The 20,224-nt window shown below is 40.7% G+C and overlaps 1 protein-coding gene and 4 pseudogenes across 2 annotated transcripts in view; all 5 read left to right on the top strand.

The window, feature by feature from the left end:
- The window catches only part of LOC146365579 (b(0,+)-type amino acid transporter 1-like), a 41,267-nt gene that overhangs the window by 4,712 nt on the left and 16,331 nt on the right, over positions 1-20,224 (top strand). The window lies entirely within an intron of this gene.
- On the top strand, positions 84-1,511 carry LOC146365585 (b(0,+)-type amino acid transporter 1 pseudogene; annotated as a pseudogene).
- LOC146365584 (b(0,+)-type amino acid transporter 1 pseudogene) lies at positions 2,126-3,691 on the top strand (annotated as a pseudogene).
- Positions 7,984-8,896, top strand: LOC146365583 (b(0,+)-type amino acid transporter 1 pseudogene; annotated as a pseudogene).
- On the top strand, positions 9,261-10,679 carry LOC146365582 (b(0,+)-type amino acid transporter 1-like; annotated as a pseudogene). The gene is made up of 2 exons (XR_014798514.1): positions 9,261-9,983; positions 10,591-10,679. The product of XR_014798514.1 is annotated as a b(0,+)-type amino acid transporter 1-like (transcript).

Genomic DNA, 20,224 nt, shown 5'->3' with positions numbered 1-20,224 from the left:
TACAGTTTTGAAAATTATCGTCACTAAATTGAAATTGAATTTTATATTTTGAAAGTGAATTCATTTACTTTGAAATTGTATTTTATCCTTTAAAAGTGTAGCTCTCGAATAATTTCAGTTTCACTTCTATCATTCAGATTCCGTTCCAAAATTCAGTTTTTTGGGACTTACATCCATACAACTAAATGGTTTAGCAAAGTATTAAAGAAAGTAAATATTCAACTTAGTTTTATGTTATTCTGTTGGACTGCTTAAATTGGTACAAGGGAGAACCAGGTCAAGTCATGTCCTTCCTCTGATAACATTGTTATGCAGATACTCTGTTCATTTCTTCACTCAGATGAGGCCCTGTCTAATCTTTTACTGAAAGTACAGTTTTGGGTTTTTTTTATCTTCATGTAGGTCACGTAGATCCAGACACAAGTAAACATAATATGAACAAACACCAGAGAAAGAATTGAGGACACCAGAAGAATCCACTTGGCTTGCAGGGACATTTCCAGTAGACTGGAAATATTCAAAACAGTCTCTATTTTGAATTTTTCGTTTCTCCAACTGTGTTTTATAGAGCAGAACCTAAAATAAATCACTGTTTACGTGAAACCTAAGAAAAAAAACTCTGGACAAGCAGACATTCTTAAAATCTGCTTAAAAGTAGCCTCATTTTAATTTCATAGCAGTTTAATTTTGTGCACTCCTCCTATTGGGCAACAGGCAGCGTTTTGTAACTTCACATGTCTGTTCTTCGCTGCTGCTTCAGAGAAGACAAAAGCTTTCTGACCATGAGACATGACACACATGGACTCAATCTGCAGCGGGAAGTGGGAATCATAGGAGCAGTTTCCTTCACTGGTGGAACCATGATTGGATCTGGGATCTTCATTTCTCCCCAGTACGTCCTTTCCAATATTGGGAGCCCAGGGGCCAGCTTCATTATATGGTCCTGCTGTGGACTGATAGCCATGCTGGGGGGTCTGTGCTATGCTGAACTGGGCACTATCATACCAGAGTCTGGAGCTGAGTACATTTACATACTGCGGACTGCAGGGAAAGTGGTGGCCTTCATGTTCGTCTTCAGCTCCATCATGGTCATGAGGCCGGCTAGTGGCACAGGAATCGCTCTCAGCTTTGCTGAATATGCTGTGGCCCCCTTTTACAGCGGCTGCACTCCTCCACAGCTGGCTGTGAAGTTCGTGGCTGCCGTATCAATCTTGGTGCTGGCTATAATCAATTGTCTGAGCGTCCGCTTGGCCACAGGCATCCAGGTGGTCACCATGGCAGTGAAGGTGGTGGCCCTGGTGGTGATCATCCTGGGAGGCATTGTGATGCTTTTCCAGGGCCGCACTGAGAACTTTGAGGACTCATTTGAGGGAACCAATGCAGGGGTCAGCTCCATTGGCATTGCTTTCTATCAGGGCTTGTGGTCGTATGATGGCTGGAACACTTTAAATTATTTAACTGAGGAGGTGAAACATCCAGAAGTAAGTCTGTGTGGGTTTGCAGTAATCTAAGTCATGGTAGTCTTAAGAGCTTCAAAAACTGGTACTTTTTTTAACAATATGGTTCATGTGATGACACACATGATTAATAATAGATCAACAACTGTGGTGTAAATACCTAGAACTCTTCACCTTTTGTTTTTAGAACGTTAGAAGCCTCAGGGATGACAGGTAAAATGTTCTTAAGACATCAAAAAAGTCAGAATTTGAACATTTACTGTTTGTGTTTAATATTATACAAAAAAAAGGAGACAAATCAAGCCAAGACTTTGGCTTTTTAGTCAGGCTTGTATATAATTTATCTTCTTACTGATTTAGATGAGCGTACCAGACAAAGTAACAAGAAAACTGATATTAGTTTTAGATATGATAACCCAAGCCTGTTGGATCTTTTGTGCAGTGGTTAGCACTTTTGCTATAGGGCAAAAAAAAACAAAAAAAAAACGTAGAGTTAATATTTAAATGAGGGTAACGACTAGGTTTTACAATCCCATGATTACATTGGAACCTTTTTTTTTTTTTCTTTTTTTTTCTTAAAGCTTTCTACGCAGTTTGTAGCGTCTGAATTCTTTGTGATCTTTCTCAGTCTGCTCTGTAGACGTGTCGTTTTGTGCTTCCTGCTCTCTCTCACCATGGTGGACAAAACCCCAAAAAACGAAGGCCTGCAACTGAAGAGGCAGATTGGATTGATTGGTGGAGTAGCAATAGTTTCTGGAACCATGATTGGATCCGGTATCTTCATGTCCCCACAGTATATCCTGGCGTATGTGGGAAGTCCTGGGGCCAGCATGTTAATCTGGTTTTTTTCAGGTGTTGTGGCTTTGTTTGCAGCTCTCTCCTACACTGAGCTTGGGACCATTATTCCTGAATCCGGTGGGGAATTTACTTACATCCTGAGGATCTATGGTTCATTCCCAGCCTTCTTTGCAGCAATCACTTTCATCCTGCTTGTAAAACCTTTCGGCATTACAGCAATGGCAATGGGCATAGCACAGTATGCCATGGCTCCCTTTTACCCAGGCTGCCCACCTCCTCAGCTGGCTGTGAAATGCTTTGCAGCTTTTAGTATTCTGGTAGTTGCCATTACCAACATCCTGAATGTCCGATATGCTCTGAGAGTGCAGGTGATCTTCTTGGTGGCCAAAGTGTTTTCACTCACTTTCATTGTAATTGGTGGGCTAGTGAAAGTCATACAGAGCAGCACTGTGATCGAGGAAAATTTTAATGTTGAGAATGCTTTTCAAGGCACCGAGTATTCTGTGGGCACTCTGGGAATGGCTTTCTATCAAGGCCTCTGGTCTTACGCTGGCTGGTACAACTTAAACTATGTGACTGAGGAACTGAACAAACCAGAGGTGAGGCTGAAAGGGTCAGAAATGACCTGAAATAGTAGCATTTATTCATGCTAACTTTTTTAAAAATACGGCTTAAAACCTGTCAAGAATGATTTGATGCTTTAGTGCAAAAGATGCCCATATACTGCTATATTTTCTTCCTTAACTCTGAATTTGTACCTCAGGTAATTTATTGACTTTATCCTAACACAGGATGTCAATAACACTCTGTAAATCAGTAATCAAAGTGTCTGAGGTGTTGTGTGGGGATAATAAATGTACACGAGAGTACAGTATGTTTGCATTGCTATCATTTCGGTCCTAACTCCAATGAGGTGTGGCTCCTAGATCTCAAAGACTGTATATAAAGATGTTTGGTGAATATAATATATGAGGATCAAGTATCAGAATATATTTTGACAACAAGAAGCATTTTGACCAACATTTTTCTGTATCTCCAGCTTTTCCAGAACATATACTTTGTTTTTAGTTGCAGCTCCTTACAGCATTTTATATAATAATATTACTGTTTAAATAGGAATTAATATTTTTAAAGAATTTCTCAACTTATGACAAACTTAATTTATCCTTATCTTAAATGATTGAAACTTCAGTGTGATCGTCCCTTTTTGTTCACGCCAGTTCATAATAATTAACCCATTTCCACTGACTGCTTTTTGCAGCTTGGTGCTTGGTGTTCTTTTCTATTATATCATACTGGAGTCCAATTTAATTAGAAGAAGAGTATGGGCAGAACTTTGTGCCATCAGAAACTGAACCTGAATTGTAACTTGAATAAATGCTTTTTAAAACTGAATTTGAATCAGTCTAATTTGAAATTCAATGTACAGTTTTGAAAATTATCGTCACTAAATTGAAATTGAATTTTATATTTTGAAAGTGAATTCATTTACTTTGAAATTGTATTTTATCCTTTAAAAGTGTAGCTCTCGAATAATTTCAGTTTCACTTCTATCATTCAGATTCCGTTCCAAAATTCAGTTTTTTGGGACTTACATCCATACAACTAAATGGTTTAGCAAAGTATTAAAGAAAGTAAATATTCAACTTAGTTTTATGTTATTCTGTTGGACTGCTTAAATTGGTACAAGGGAGAACCAGGTCAAGTCATGTCCTTCCTCTGATAACCTTGTTATGCAGATACTCTGTTCATTTCTTCACTCAGATGAGGCCCTGTCTAATCTTTTACTGGAAGTTCAGTGTTTTGTTTTGTTTTATCTTCATGTAGGTCACGTAGATCCAGACACAAGTAAACATAAAATGAACAAACACCAGAGAAAGAATTGAGGACCCCAGAAGAATCCACTTGGCTTGCAGGGACATTTCCAGTAGACTGGAAATATTCAAAACAGTCTCTATTTTGAATTTTTCGTTTCTCCAACTGTGTTTTATAGAGCAGAACCTAAAATAAATCACTGTTTACGTGAAACCTAAGAAAAAAACAACTCTGGACAAGCAGACATTCTTAAAGTCTGCTTAAAAGTAGCCTCATTTCTGGAGTTAAATATTCTGGAGTTAGGCATAAAAGTGCACAAGAGTTACATTCCGGGAGTTTATTTTTCACCTTATACTACAGTCAGTGTTGGGGAGTACTCTAAAGCGGTGTAATATTTAGGTGTTCATTCACTGGGTGCTAAGGAGTCTAATTCAACACGTTGCTGGTGCTGTTTGTCTTTCAACCGTTACCGCGCCTATCTGTGTTTCTTTCTTGGACTCCGACATGTAGGAGGTAAAAATACTTTATTTACTTTGGAATTTTCTGTGAGTGTAGTGATGTTATTTGCATATATATATATATATATATATATATATATTCAGTTACATGGATGCATAAGTAAAATATAAAGTTAACTAACTAGAACTACATGTGTTTTCTGTATGTTTTGCTGATTTGGAGATAGCAGCTAGGCTAATGCTAGTCAAAAGTTAGCTAACTAACTTATCTTACTGTATTTTAAGATACACATTTCACGTTGTCAATGAAAACGTTTATTTCTATTTCTTAATTTTAAGACTAACGTTTAATTTAACGTTAGCTAACTACAGTAATATTCTGTTTAGACTCGTGGTAATGGCCGTATTTAACCAAAGAGAGGAGCAGCCTGCACTGATGAAATGTTGAGGTACCATTAACATCAGTTAGTTAGTCCCGCTGCACACTGAGATGTGCACACAACCCTGTCTCCAGAACTGTAAAGACAAGGACACAGCAAACATGCGGTCACATTGTCTGCTAAACCTAGCCTAGCTAAATAGATTTTAAGCAATATTTAGTGTGGACAGGCTAACTCAATGTAAGAAAGTGTTTATTGATTAAGTTATACACAGTTTACATAAAGTTGCCATAAACAACCTCTTCTTCTTGTGTTGTGTTTCATAGTAGTAAAGGTATTTTTTTCCGTAGGTGGCCAAGATGTTGATAAAAGTAAAACACAGAGAGACAAAGAAATATGCAAAATTGGAAGAAGTCAGCTTCACAGATTTTGTGAGAGCAGGTAAGTTATGGTTTGTACTAAGTCATTAAAGAGGAAATGATAATGTTGTTAGTAACTGAGTGATGATTTTACTTCAGTGCAGCAGAAGTTTCTCATACCAGAAAATGCAGCACTGAAAGTCGCATATGAGCAGGGTATAGAGGTGGATGAGGATGTCTTTCCTGAACTTGCAGCAGTCAAAGAGGTGTGTTTTGTCATCTATACAGGTGAAGGTAAGTAAATATATGCTCTGATAGATTTTGAAGGATTTGATTTGTACAGTTACTCTTAAATAAACATTTTTAATTGGTCTAATATCCTGTGGTAACAATCACAAAATGCTGTTTTCATGGCTCAACAGCAAGTTGGATTTATCTCATGCATTTCAGACATCCTGGAAACACAATCATCCAAGAAGCTGTGTGACTGCTCAGACCTAACACACTATGTAACACTCACACCCTGTGATTACCATAATAAAATACAAAATAACCATCTGTTCTCCTGGGAGAAAGTATAATTTAATCAAAGAGTGCAATTTACTGGCCCTGTGTGCATAAATGGTATCTTTGTTGTGTTGTGTTTTTGATTGTATATACCTTATATTCTAATATTTTTATTTGTCACCCTCAGATTTGACTGTCCTGAAGCAACATGTGGAAGAGGCCTCCTCTCCAAGTCTAACAGATACATTGTCTGTCTCAACCAGCAGTCAGAGCAGTGACACAAGTGATGCCGGACTTCAAATGGTTCAGCCTCTATTGGACAGCATACATAAAAGAAATGTAGATACAGTACTTAATTGACTTATACTTGACTCTTTAGTTGCCATTACTTGAAAAAGCTTAAACACGAAGATAAAACAGATTAGAGAAAAATAATTTAATATAGTATTTCATGTAGTTTGCTCTGCAACTGTAGTGTGTAATAAGACTTGCTCTCTCTCTCTCTCTACAAATATATAGCTGTTTTTGTTATGTATGTTAACCATGAAACGTATTTCCATGATCAGTGTCCTGCTTTTCAGGTAAATGAAACCATTTCTAAGAAGATACTGGTCCTAGAAAGGGAGAAAGTAAGACATTTCAAATGTTTTGATGCCCAAATGTCATATGGGTGTGATTTACAATTTTATGTTCTGTGAGAGAGTTGCATTACTTAATTTGTTGGCTTGATGGAGACTTTACAGAGTCTTCCTCACGTTAACACTGCATTACAAGAAATGTTTATTCTGTAGTCATTTTTTTCCTTTAATTCTGTTTTTTTTTTTCTTTTCGCCCAATGTTGGGCCTATCTGACCTCAACTGTTGGTCAAGTTACTTGAAAAAAGTAATCAGTAACTAATTACTGATTACCTCCCCAAAAAAGTAATCCCGTTACTTTACTGATTACTTATTTTCAAAAGTAATTAATTACTTAGTTACTTAGTTACTTTTTAAAAACACGATTTACAACCTGAATAGGTGATAAAGCGATAGATCTTTCAGCCCAATTCTACTTTTTCTACATAATCCATCATACAAAATGTAATCAAATGGAAAAGTCCCTTTTTAAAACTTGTTTTATTAGTTTTAATCTTTTAACTTTATGCATCAAGCAAAAATTTAATTATATGCAACATTCTCTGACTGGAAGAAATTTGTTTAATATTTAAACCTATTTTCTGCACATTCCAGCACATAAATTTTGTGTGTGTGTGTGTGTTCACACTCACTCTTTCAAATAGATGCAAGTAAAACACAGCAGAAAATAAATAAAGTCAAAGACTAGCGGTCCTTTTGCTCTATTTTCACCTGTAAAGCAGGAGTGAGGCAGGCGGAGGTTTACCCTGGTGCAGGTGTGCCGCAGCGGTCAGTTGAAGAATCCGCGAGTTTCTCTGTGAATTTCCCATTACGTCGTAGTGCACTCGGTGCTTGCTTGGAAGTTTAGGGGTTTTTTTTCGCTGTAAAAAGAAGTTTTCTTCCCACGCACAACGGACGCTAATGTTTTTGTCACTTTTTATGGAATCAAACTTAAAGTAAGGTCAGTACTTCCACGCTTTAAACGCCGCATGCTCATACTCTCTCCCGCACTCGATATGTTATCCATTGTTGATCTGCACACAGCTGTTGTCACGAACGTCGCACTTGCTTACGTCACTGTCATGAGACATTCTCGCAAAAAATCACGGTTTTAGTAACGTAGTAACGCAGCGTTCCTACGGGAAAGTAACGGTAATCTAATTACCGTTTTTGCAATAGTAATCCCTTACTTTACTCGTTACTTGAAGAAAAGTAATCGGATTACAGTAACGCGTCTCTGCTGCCAATAATGGTGGATGTTATGCTATTACAGTACTGTTACACAGAATGTATGTTAATCCATGCAGCATTCATATTTGAATATGTTATTTTTGATAAATAAAATTCATACATTCATAATAATCAGTATTGTGTTTTTGTAGTAATTGGCACCTAAAACCTAAAACTTTTTTCATTTGATGAGTAACACTATAAAAGAGTTAATATCAAACTTAACTCTAGTTATGAGTTAAATTTTACTCTACATGGTAGTAGAAATTTTACTCCATGAGTTTAGTTTTAACTCCTATAAAGAGTTGAAAGATCAACTCCTGGAAAAGAGTTACTCTAACTCTGCACTAGAGTTCATTCTATGGTCACGCATGTACACTCAAATGTAGTTAATCTGAACTCCCAGAGAGTTTATTCCAAAGACCAGAATTTGCTGTGTACTTTCGTAGCTGTATAATTAAGTGTGCTCCGCCTCTTATGTAACAGACAACGCTTCAGGTGTTCTTGTCCGCTGCTTCTAGGAAGACAAAACCTTTCTGAACATGGGAGATGATACACATGGACTCAATCTGCAGAGGGAAGTGGGGCTCATAGGAGCAGTTTCCTTCATTGGTGGAACCATGATTGGATCTGGGATCTTCATTTCTCCCCAGTACGTCCTTTCCACTATTGGGAGCCCAGGGGCCAGCTTCATTATATGGTCCTGCTGTGGACTGATAGCCATGCTGGGGGGTCTGTGCTATGCTGAACTGGGCACTATCATACCAGAGTCTGGAGCCGAGTACATTTACATACTGCGGACTGCAGGGAAAGTGGTGGCCTTCATGTTCGTCTTCAGCTCCATCATGGTCATGAGGCCGGCTAGTGGCACAGGAATCGCTCTCAGCTTTGCTGAATATGCTGTGGCCCCCTTTTACAGCGGCTGCACTCCTCCACAGCTGGCTGTGAAGTTCGTGGCTGCCGTATCAATCTTGGTGCTGGCTATAATCAACTGTCTGAGCGTCCGCTTGGCCACAGGCATCCAGGTGGTCACCATGGCAGTGAAGGTGGTGGCCCTGGTGGTGATCATCCTGGGAGGCATTGTGATGCTTTTCCAGGGCCGCACTGAGAACTTTGAGGACTCCTTTGAGGGAACCAATGCAGGGGTCAGCTCCATTGGCATTGCTTTCTATCAGGGCTTGTGGTCGTATGATGGCTGGAACACTTTAAATTGTTTAACTGAGGAGGTGAAACATCCAGAAGTAAGAATTTCAATATTTACTATTAGTAGTTTATAGAAAGTCAAAATAAAGATGAAGCATGCCAACACTGTGCGACTTCACTCATGATTGTGCATTTTTTATCTTCTTACTGATTTAGATGAGTAGGCCAGGACAAACTGTAGTAACCTGAGAACTGATATTGGTTTAGGGTATAATAATCCAAACCAACTGGTGGCTCATTGGTGCAGTGGTTAGCACTTGTTCCACAGTTAGAAAACTGAAGAGTTAATATTTAATTGAAGGCAAAACAAGTACATTTTACACCACGTGATTTCTTTTGAAAGCTTTTTCTACGCAGTTTGTAGCGTCTGAATTCTTTGTGATCTTTCTCAGTCTGCTCTGTGGACGTGTCGTTTTGTGCTCCCTGCTCTCTCTCACCATGGCGGACAAAACCCCAAAAAACGAAGGCCTGCAACTGAAGAGGGAAATTGGATTGATTGGTGGAGTAGCAATAGTTTCTGGAACCATGATTGGATCCGGTATCTTCATGTCCCCACAGTATGTCCTGGCGTATGTGGGAAGTCCTGGGGCCAGCATGTTAATCTGATTTTTTTCAGGTGTTGTGGCTTTGTTTGCAGCTCTCTCCTACACTGAGCTTGGGACCATTATTCCTGAATCCGGAGGGGAATTTACTTACATCCTGAGGATCTATGGTTCATTCCCAGCCTTCTTTGCGGCAATCTCTTTTATCCTGCTTTTGAAACCTTCCAGCATTGCAGCAATGTCAATGACCATAGCACAGTATGCCATGGCTCCCTTTTACCCAGGCTGCCCACCTCCTCAGCTGGCTGTGAAATGCTTTGCAGCTTTTAGTATTCTGGTAGTTGCCATTACCAACATCCTGAATGTCCGATTTGCTCTGAGAGTGCAGGTGATCTTCTTGGTGGCCAAAGTGTTTTCACTCACTTTCATTGTAATTGGAGGGCTAGTGAAAGTGATACAGAGCAGCACTGTGATTGAGGAAAATTTTAACATTGAGAATGCTTTTCAAGGAACTCAGTTTTCTTTGAACACTCTGGGGAAGGCTGTACTTCAAGGTCTCTGGTCTTACGGTGGCTGGAGCAACTTGAATTATGTGACTGAGGAGCTGAACAGACCAGAGGTGAGGCTGAAAGGGTCTGAAGTGACCTGAAATAGTAGCATTTATTCATGCTAAATTTTTAAAATACAGCTTAAAACCTGTCAAGAATGATTTGATTCTTTACTGTAAAAGATGCCTATATGCTGCTACATTTTCTTCCTTAACTCTGAATTTGTATTTCAGGTAAGTTATTGACTTTGTCCTAACACAGGATGTCTGTAACACTCTGTAAATCAGTCCAGTTAGCTTGTTAATGTTTGACGCCGTGCAGCCCCACGCACACGGCGGTAATGGAGATTTGCCGCGTTAATGCAGTTATGGCATTAGCGTCATTTTAACGAGATTAACGCTGACAGCACTAATAATAATATGACTGTTTAAATAGGAATTTAATATTTTTAAAGACTTGGTAAATTCTTTAAAAATACCTCAACTTATAACAAACTTAATTTATCCTTATCTTAAATGGTTAAAACTTCAGTGTGATTGTCCTTATTGTTCATGCCAGTTCATAATAATTAACCCATTTCCACTTACTGCATTTTGCAACTTGGTGCTTGGTGTTCTTTTCTATTATATCATACTGGAGTCCAATTTAACAGGGATTTTTTTTTTTATCTTCATGTAGGTCACGTAGATCCAGACACAAGTAAACATAATATGAACAAACACCAGAGAAAGAATTGAGGACACCAGAAGAATCCACTTGGCTTGCAGGGACATTTCCAGTAGACTGGAAATAGTCAAAATAGTCTCTGTTTTGAATTTTTCGTTTCTCCAACTGTGTTTTATAGAGCAGAACCTAAAATAAATCACTGTTCACGTGAAACCTAAGAAAAAACCAACTCTGGACAAGCAGACATTCTTAAAGTCTGCTTAAAAGTAGCCTCATTTCGTAGCTGTATAATTAAGTGTGTTCCGCCTCTTATGTAACAGACAACGCTTCAGGTGTTCTTGTCCGCTGCTTCTAGGAAGACAAAAGCTTTCTGAACATGGGAGATGATACACATGGACTCAATCTGCAGAGGGAAGTGGGGCTCATAGGAGCAGTTTCTTTCATTGGTGGAACCATGATTGGATCTGGGATCTTCATTTCTCCCCAGTACGTCCTTTCCACTATTGGGAGCTCTTGCGAAATCAGTTTAACCCCGGTTCTTTTATTCGTCGAGTCATCCAGAGACGGCACCGGAACTCAGTAGTTATTTAACAAAACCTTTATTCATCTTCATTTAAGCATGCATCTTCTAGAAGGGAAGACGAGGCCGGTGTGTCCCTCTGCAAAATCTGCCAGCTTTATAGAGGCGACCCCATCATAAAAACCCCCCACGGTGTGCTGCAAACTCTGTCTGTGTCTATGTGCACGAGCACGTGAGTGCCTACATGCGTGCGTTTCCGCGTGTCTATGTGAGTGCTCGTGAGTGACTGTGTACGCATACCTGTGTGTATGTGTGTGCACGTGAGTGAGTGTGCGTGACAGTTAAAACACTGTGGGTGTAGGTGACTCCCTAGAGGTCATAAAAACCCATCTCCCTTCCAGACCACAGTTATCCAGTTACAAATGTTGAGACCTTTCACAGTTCAACTGGGGGAGGGGTCTCCTACAATCTACTCCTAAGTTCATGACACAGTCAGGCCTTTATTACATTGAGGGCAGTGTCAGTGTCTCTACAATAATTCTACATTCTATGTTAACACATTTCTAAACTCTAAAATAAGCTAAACATTCCTACAAGTCCCCCTTTTTATCTGCCCTAAGGCAGATAAAACTACACTAAATCTTTCACCATAATGTTTTCATACTGTGACTCCCCATTTCCCAAAAGTGGCATCCTGGTGTTGGCCTTTGTATCAGATTCTCCCACAGCACGATTGATGAGTCTTACGAACAAGGCTCTGATACAAGGCACACAACAACACCCACATGTCACTAATATTGCAATAAAAACAGACAAAGAAACCATAATTGACATAATGAAACCTTTCCATTGCCCAAAGACAGAGGTCATCCACGCTTCCAGCAGGTTATCCACTCCCGAATGCTCATACATTGTGGTGGACAACGTCTTTAGGCCTTCCAGAACTCGGGTCACAGAGCCGTCGGGGACTGTTTTATTTGGAATAAAAGTACAATACATATCCCCAAACATCGCGCAAACACCCCCTTTTTCTCCTAACAACATATCTAACGCCATCCGATTTTGTACTGCCATTAAAGATGCTGGATTCAACTGTTCAGCAAGCCCTTGCATTTAATGACAGCACAAAGATCAAATGTATACGAGATTGTGGACCCTTTATGGCGGTATAGAGTTGTAGTACAACTCTATACCGCCATAATAATCAAAACACTCATCTGATTTACCTGTTTCACTACGTTTGGTTCGCTTCACCGTGGCCTGTCATGGTGGAGTCGCCGGAATGGATTCAGGTCTGTCTCTGGGCAATTCACTTATAAGAAAAATCACAGTCACACCTAACACTACCGTTTCTCTCCAATTCCACCTCAACCAGCCTAGAGAAGTTGACATGAGTTAAATGTAGATGAAAGGCTCGTCTGTTTACATCCCTCCCTCGCAGAAGGCTTCTCTGCAGAGCATCAAATACAGAATCACAATTCCATCGGTGGACTTCCTCTGCGCTGTCACTTTTGGAGCTTGGCACGCTCTCTCCATCCCTCGAGTTCTCGCATTCCAACGCTGCTGAAGATTTAAGGCAGAGCACGTCGTACACCTTAGTTGTCTTCCTCAGGGTCAACATTGAATCTCTCATTTTATTTAAAATCTTGCTGTGGGAAGTCTCCTCTCGATCTTCTGGAAGCTCAGTAGCACAGCTCTCTGTGTGATGTCTGCTATGATAAAGATGATCTCTGATCCTCCTTAAACCTCTATCCTGGCCTCAGCTCCCATCTTGTGGACGATCCTCTCAGCCACTCCTTCTCGTCATGGCACCTCACGACATCTACAGATTAAAAAAATAACACTCCTCTTGCCACGTGGCTTTCACCATGTGTCAACTCCCAAATGAGACATGTACAAGAATGTTGCACATTCTCTCTAAAACAATCTCCAGGGTTTCCCACTTGGAGCAGCCATACTCCAACCTGTAATCCTGTGTAAAAACATTAGTCAGCAGTTACATGTTAAGCTTGTTTAACTCCCAGCTCCACCTGGAGCCTGTATCCTGGAAGACAAAGTCTTAAAGTTAAAACAACTACACATTTGCAACCAACTGTAGATCATAAGAGTAATAAAGTATTCAGCATAAAATACAAGTATCATGTGCAGGTTTTCTCCAATCATTAAATCACTATTATTACCATAATTTCTCCCAAATCATGAATCATCCCAATTTATTCCACAATTTAATCGGTAACTTTCCTTAAACAATGTCACTCCACTTATTTTATCACTATGAGCTCAATAGTGGCCAGCTAATGAGCCCATATTCAACTATTCCATAAACACTGCATCTCTTATTTGTTTTTCTCATGTCACTTGTCTGTTTTCTGCTGAATCCTCTACAAGCACTCTTAAAGAAAACAAACATTAGCAACACACATGGATCATCCTGGTGGGCAGGCGTCGGCCATCCACATTCCAGAGGTGCCGTAAAAGGCCATAAAATTAAGTCTGCTGTAAAAGGAATGACACTGGTTTCAACACAGTATATGTCTCACACTATATTCACTTCTCCCCTGTAGTATTCAACATTTTCCCAAGAACACAATGTAATAGTATAATCAATCCTGTAGTAAAGAAACAAACATCAACCAATTGTTCTGTTATAAATCACATCATCAAATCACATGAAGAACTGTAATGCTGTAGAAAAGAGAATGCAAATGTTAGCGCTGCGCAGGTGTGTACACACTTTCTCACAGTAACTTCTGTGAGCAACACAAGCCCATGAATAACACACCCCTGGTAGATTCACAAACACAGAAAGTGGCATTTAAGAGTTAAATCGGTACGGCCAAAGCTCACGCAACCTCAGATTTTGCTGTCACCTTTCTGCTCCTGTAAAAAGAAACATATAAATTCATCCACCCTTTTGTCCTGTCTAGGTGGAGGTTAACCTTGAGTCGTGGTCAAGTCTTGTCAGCTTTTACCAGTCAGTCAGTTTGTTTTTATTTCCATTCGTTCATTCATCCATTCTTTCTTTCTTTGCTGATAGTGGAAACTATCGCCGCATTTGATCTCCACCCTCAGCAAAATGACGTCATTTCAAAAAGAAAAAGAAGAACTTTAGATCGGTGTGATGGACCGAGTTGAAAAACAGGAGGAGTCCCAGGAATTATTAGAAAATATAGTTTCCATTTATTTAACCCCCAAAATTATATTTACAAGAGTAATGAATGTTGAGCTCATAAAAGAGGTCAAAGAAACAAAACTGAACTCAGGCAAAGACTGCAAACTTAACAAACCAAATGACTGCTACAAACAAACATAACTGACCTAAACATGAAATGACATACAAGGGTATATATAATGGCTGATCAGACCATTGTGACACATGAGGGGTAACAAACAAACACAATCATAAATCACAACGATGCAGTACAATCTAGTTTGTTACCGACTTTAGAGTGTGGCCACGGGTTTGGCCATCACACACCCCCCCACTTCTGGATCTTCCATCAGGCAGCGAGAGAGGTAATCAGCAGTGGTGTTGTCTTTACCAGGGATATAGTGAACCTTAAACCGGTATGGCTGCATAGCCAGATACCACCTGGTGATTCTCCCATTAGTGTCTTTCATTCTTTCCAGCCACTGCAGGGCTTTGTGGTCAGTTTGAAGGATGAATTCTCTTCCCAGCAAATAATATTTGAAAGAGTCAAGTGCCCATTTAATGGCCAAGGCTTCCTTCTCAACCGTTGCGTAGCGGCTCCCCCTTGGTAGCAGCTTACGGCTGATGTAAGCGACAGGATGTCGATCCTCTGGTGGTCCCTGCAGAAGCACTGCTCCCAAACCCCTTTCAGAAGCATCAGTCTGCAATGTAAAGTCTTTTGTGAAATCTGGTGAGTGCAGAACAGGGTTCTTACTCAGGGACTGGCGAAGGTCTTTGAAAGCTGCAACGGCTTCAGCTGTCCACCGAATCTTATTGGGACATCTTGAGCCAATCCTGTCCGTCAGTGGGGCTGCTCTAGCTGAGAAGTTGGGAATGAATCTGTTGTAGAACGCAGCCATGCCGAGGAAGGATCGCAGCTGTTTCCTGGTTTGTGGAAGAGGACATGATGCAATTGTATTAATTTTGTCAACCTGTGGTTTAATTGTCCCACCTCCAACAGTAAACCCGAGGTACTGGACTTCAGTCCTAGCAAGAGCACACTTTGCTGGATTGATGGTAAGGCCTGCGGAACACAGCCGATCCAGCACGATCCTTAGGTGATCCACATGCTCTTCCCAAGTTCCACTGAAAACAACAACATCATCAAGGTACGCACAGGTGAATGCTGAGAGCCCACAGAGTATCTTATCCATTAGTCTTTGAAATGTTGCTGGGGCCCCATGCAGACCAAATGGCAAGACTGTGAACTCGAACAATCCCCACGGAGTACGGAATGCTGTCAACTCTTGAGACTGTTTAGTGAGAGGTACTTGCCAGTATCCCTTGGAGAGATCAATGGTCGTTAGATATTTTGCCTTCCCCAAACGCTCAATGAGATCGTCAATGCGTGGCATCTGGTAAGAGTCAAATTTTGATATGGAATTGAGGTAGCTGAAGTCGATGCAGAAACGTATCGTGCTATCCTTTTTCGGAGCCAACACAACAGGGTTGCACCACTCACTTGTTGAAGGTTGGATGATTCCAAGAGACAGCATGAGGTCCACCTCCTCCTTTAACTCCACCAGGAAGCGTTCCGGTATCCTGTAACTCATACGCTTCACAGCTGCATCAGGTTTTAAAACAATGTCATGCTCCACCAGACTCGTGCGACCTGGGTACTTTTGAAATATGTCTGAATTAATCAGAGGTGTTACCTGAGACTGTTGCTCACTGGTGAGATGGCTCAGGTCCAGGACAGAGACTGTTACTGAAGGCAAGTAGTCATTAACTTCTTCCTCCTCATCCACGCTGTGAATAAGCAAACCCTCTGTTTTATTCTCAGTGCGTGGAATCCATTCCTTAAGAAGGTTAACATGGAGCACTCTACTCCCTCGCTGGAGACCTGGTGTGGAAACTTTGTAGGTAGTAGGTCCAAGTTTCTTCTGTACTTCAAAGGGTCCCTGCCACTTTGCCAGCAACTTGCTGTCAGAAGTTGGCAACATTACCAAAACCTTCTGGCCAGGGACAAAACTCCTGTGGCGAGCTTTTTTATCAAACAAAGTCTTTTGTTGCCTCTGAGCAGCTGCCATATGGCTCTGAGCCAGTTCACTCATCTGCTGAAGCTTTTCTCTCATATGAATGACATATGAAATAACATTGACCGATTCCTCTTTAACTTGCTCTCCCTCCCATGAGTCCTTTAGCAGGGTCAATGGGCCTCTCACCTCATGGCCATAAAGAAGCTCAAACGGGGAGAAGCAAGTGGAGGCTTGAGGAACTTCCCTGTAGGCAAAAAGGAGGTATGGCAGCCACTGGTCCCAATCAGACCCTGTATCATTGACAAACTTTCGGAGCATTTGTTTGAGAGTTTGGTTGAAGCGCTCCGTCAGTCCATCTGTCTGTGGGTGATAAGGGGTTGTCCGCACACTCCTGATGCCTAACAGCTTATAGACCTCTTTCAACAGTGTGGACATAAAATTAGTGCCCTGGTCAGTTAAAATCTCCTGTGGGAATCCAACCCTTGAGAACAGTTGAATCAATGAGGAAGCTACAGTTTTTGCTTTAACAGTTTTTAATGGAAAGACTTCAGGATACCTCGTAGCATAGTCTGTAATGACTAGCATAAAGCGATTTCCAGATTTACTTTTTTCTACAGGACCAACTACGTCCATGCCAAGACGCTGAAATGGTATACCAATGATTGGGAGAGGTTGGAGTGGTGCTTTGGTGGGGACCCTAATTGAAGTCTTCTGACATTGAGGACAACTCCTGCAAAACATAGCAACATCTGAGCGCAAACCAGGCCAGAAAAAATATCGCTTGATGCGAGCGGTGGTCTTATGCTTCCCCAGGTGGCCAGCCCAGGGAATAGAGTGCCCCAAAGTAAGCACTGTTTCACGGGCTACTTTAGGGACCACTAACTGTTTAACCTGGCCGTGCTGGTGGTATAAAATGCCATCTTGCAGAATGTACAGCTCTTTATTTGTGTCAGATTCAACAGAGTCCTTTTCCTTAGCCCTCAGCAACATGGCAGACAAAGTTGGATCAGCCTGCTGCATTTGTCTAATGTTTGTAGGTACTGAAAAACCTAAAGGCATATCTGGAGCAGCCTGAACTGATGTCTTTCCAACAGTGTGTTGAAATTTTTCACGTCTTCTTTGACTGCGTGGCTTCCGAGACTTCCCGGGTTCTGTCTCTAGTTCAGCCTCAAAGAAGGGTAAAGCACTGAGGGTTGCATAATGCTCATCCTGATTTTTAGTTTGAGCCCTTGTTATAGCAACATTACACTCATGTACTTCCCTCAACAGATCATAGATGACTGGCAGATCCTCCCCAAGAACTACAGGATAGGGCAGATTATCAGCTACACCAACCTTTAACAGATAGGGTGTCCCCTGCACTTCAATAAACAGATCAGCAGTAGGGTATGGTCTTTCATCACCATGTATACAGCAAACTGATATGGTTTCAGAGGAGCATGTGTAATCGTTTGACACATATTTCCTGTGTACCAGAGTCTGTGTGCTGCCAGTATCTATTAAAGCATTAATTTCTTGTCCATTAATCTTAACTGTGGTGATTTTATTTGACTGCTTTCTCTCAGATTTAATATCCACATTCTGGTGAGGCACAAAACACATCTGAGATAATTTGCTTTGATTATTAGGACACATGGGCTTAGTGTGACCTTCCTGTCCACAAAGGTAGCACACTGGTGGCCTTTTACCTGGCTTCAAGGTATTCAGAGGCTGCTTTTCCCTTGTAAAGGGCTTACCCACACCCGTCGCTGACCTCTGAGGATGCTGAGGGGGTTGCGACCGACGTGAATCTCTGGCAGCCTTCCATGCACTGTTGCTCCATGACTGACTCTTACTTCGGGCAGCTACAAACACATCAGCCAGGGTGGCAGCCTCTGCAGCAGACTTTGGATTATGCTCCTTAATCCAGACCTGAAGCTCAGGACACAGCATTCTTAAAAACTGCTCCAAGATAATAATTTCACCAACTTCTTTTACAGTTCTGTTTTTTGGCTGAATCCATTTTTCATAAAGTTCTTTCAGTCTTGCATACAGTTCCTTGGGACTCTCATCAAAAACTTCAAGACAGCGAAATCTTTGCCTGTATGTTTCTGGGTTTATATCATATTTTTGCAAAATGGCAGCTTTTACCTTATCATATTGCAGTGAATCGTCCACATCCATATTAACATAGGCACTTCGAGCCTTACCAGTAAGAAGAGGAATGAGGTGAAAAATCCAGTCTGACTCTGGCCAGCGACAAGCAGCTGCAATTCTCTCAAAAGTGGTCAGAAAATGTTCAACATCATCTTCAACAGCTAGTTTCTCTAGTTTAGGATGATGAATATGCACAGACTGACCTGTTAATATGGAGGCTGAGCCAGAACCCTCATGCTGAGATGTTGCTTGTGTCTGATAATCAGCTGGAGTTTCAACAGGCTCTGGATCAGTTGATGTGGGCTCTGGAAGTGGGGTGGTTCTGGCCTGCACTTCCATTTGCAAAAGCCGAAACTGGTGTTGCAAACTCTTAAAACGCTGTTCTTGCAGTATAGCATCCTCTCTCTGCTTTTTATCTCGAACTTCCTGCTGTCCCATGAAAGCCTGAAGAATCCCAGCAATATCAAGCAGAGTTGGCTCCCTGGTATCCTCTCCTTCAGTGTCTCCAGCCACAACTGAAATTCCTTCTTCCATCTCCCTCTCTGGCTGCTGCAAGGCCTCTTTGGCCTCCATTTTATTTCCTCTCTTTGGGCGCACAGCATTCTGCATGGCTCAAAAAGTTTGTCAGGGGAGAAAAAAGGGCAGAAAAATGCAAAAAAAAAAATCCTGTCTCCTCAACTGAAGGATCCCACTCCTGACACCACATGTGATGGACCGAGTTGAAAAACAGGAGGAGTCCCAGGAATTATTAGAAAAATATAGTTTCCATTTATTTAACCCCCAAAATTATATTTACAAGAGTAATGAATGTTGAGCTCATAAAAGAGGTCAAAGAAACAAAACTGAACTCAGGCAAAGACTGCAAACTTAACAACCCAAATGACTGCTACAAACAAACATAACTGACCTAAACATGAAATGACATACAAGGGTATATATAATGGCTGATCAGACCATTGTGACACATGAGGGGTAACAAACAAACACAATCATAAATCACAACGATGCAGTACAATCTAGTTTGTTAATAAACTAAACACCAAAGAAGAAAATCAAAACCCCATTAAACCCTAAACTCAAATATTTAATTAAATGCAAATACTTTGTTTTTAAAGTAAAGAAAACACACATTCCCCCTTCAGCAGGAAGTGGTGGTGTGGTCCAATTATCTTCCTTTGCATTTAATGGTTTCAAACCCTGGCTACCATCTTTTGTCCAGCAACTCCCAGGGATGATAGCAGGTAAGAAATAAAAGACAAAGGTTAGTCAAAAATCAAAGAAATGAAGTAGTATGAATACATAAGTAAACTAAATGTGCGCGCTTACAAATAGAACAAATGCATCCAATCCAAACCAATCAATAAAGTTATTGGCAACTAAAATGTATTACTATGTTCAAATGAAGAATGAAAATACAAAAGTTACCGACTTTAGAGTGTGGCCACGGGTTTGGCCATCACAATCGGATTACCTCGCTGAATCCTTTTTAGGCAGGGACTCTCATTTTCTAATTGTCCCAAATAAGTGGCTTTCTCCAGAGCCCATTTTAATGTGGAGAAACTCACTTGCAACAATTTTCTCGACGACGTGTAGCGCTTTTAATTCCCGTCGTGCAGATCTGCTTAAAGAAAAGAAATTCACAAACAGAAATCAGTGCACTGTTCAAAAAATAAAAATAAAATGAAAAATAAAAGATAAAACTGAAAAACAAAAGTAAATAAAAAATACAGAAGTCCGGTCTTAGGACTTGTCACAGAATATTCTTTCTCTTATAGGTGAGAAAACACCAAATCTAAAACTTGGTGCCATGGTAAAACTTTC

This window comes from Perissodus microlepis, chromosome 19 (genome assembly GCF_051167445.1).
Source record: "Perissodus microlepis isolate ML-2025 ecotype Zambia chromosome 19, ASM5116744v1, whole genome shotgun sequence".
Lineage (NCBI taxonomy): Eukaryota > Metazoa > Chordata > Actinopteri > Cichliformes > Cichlidae > Perissodus > Perissodus microlepis.
The sequence above is the reverse complement of the archived record's forward strand: the minus strand, read 5'-3'. Positions and strand labels throughout refer to the sequence as shown.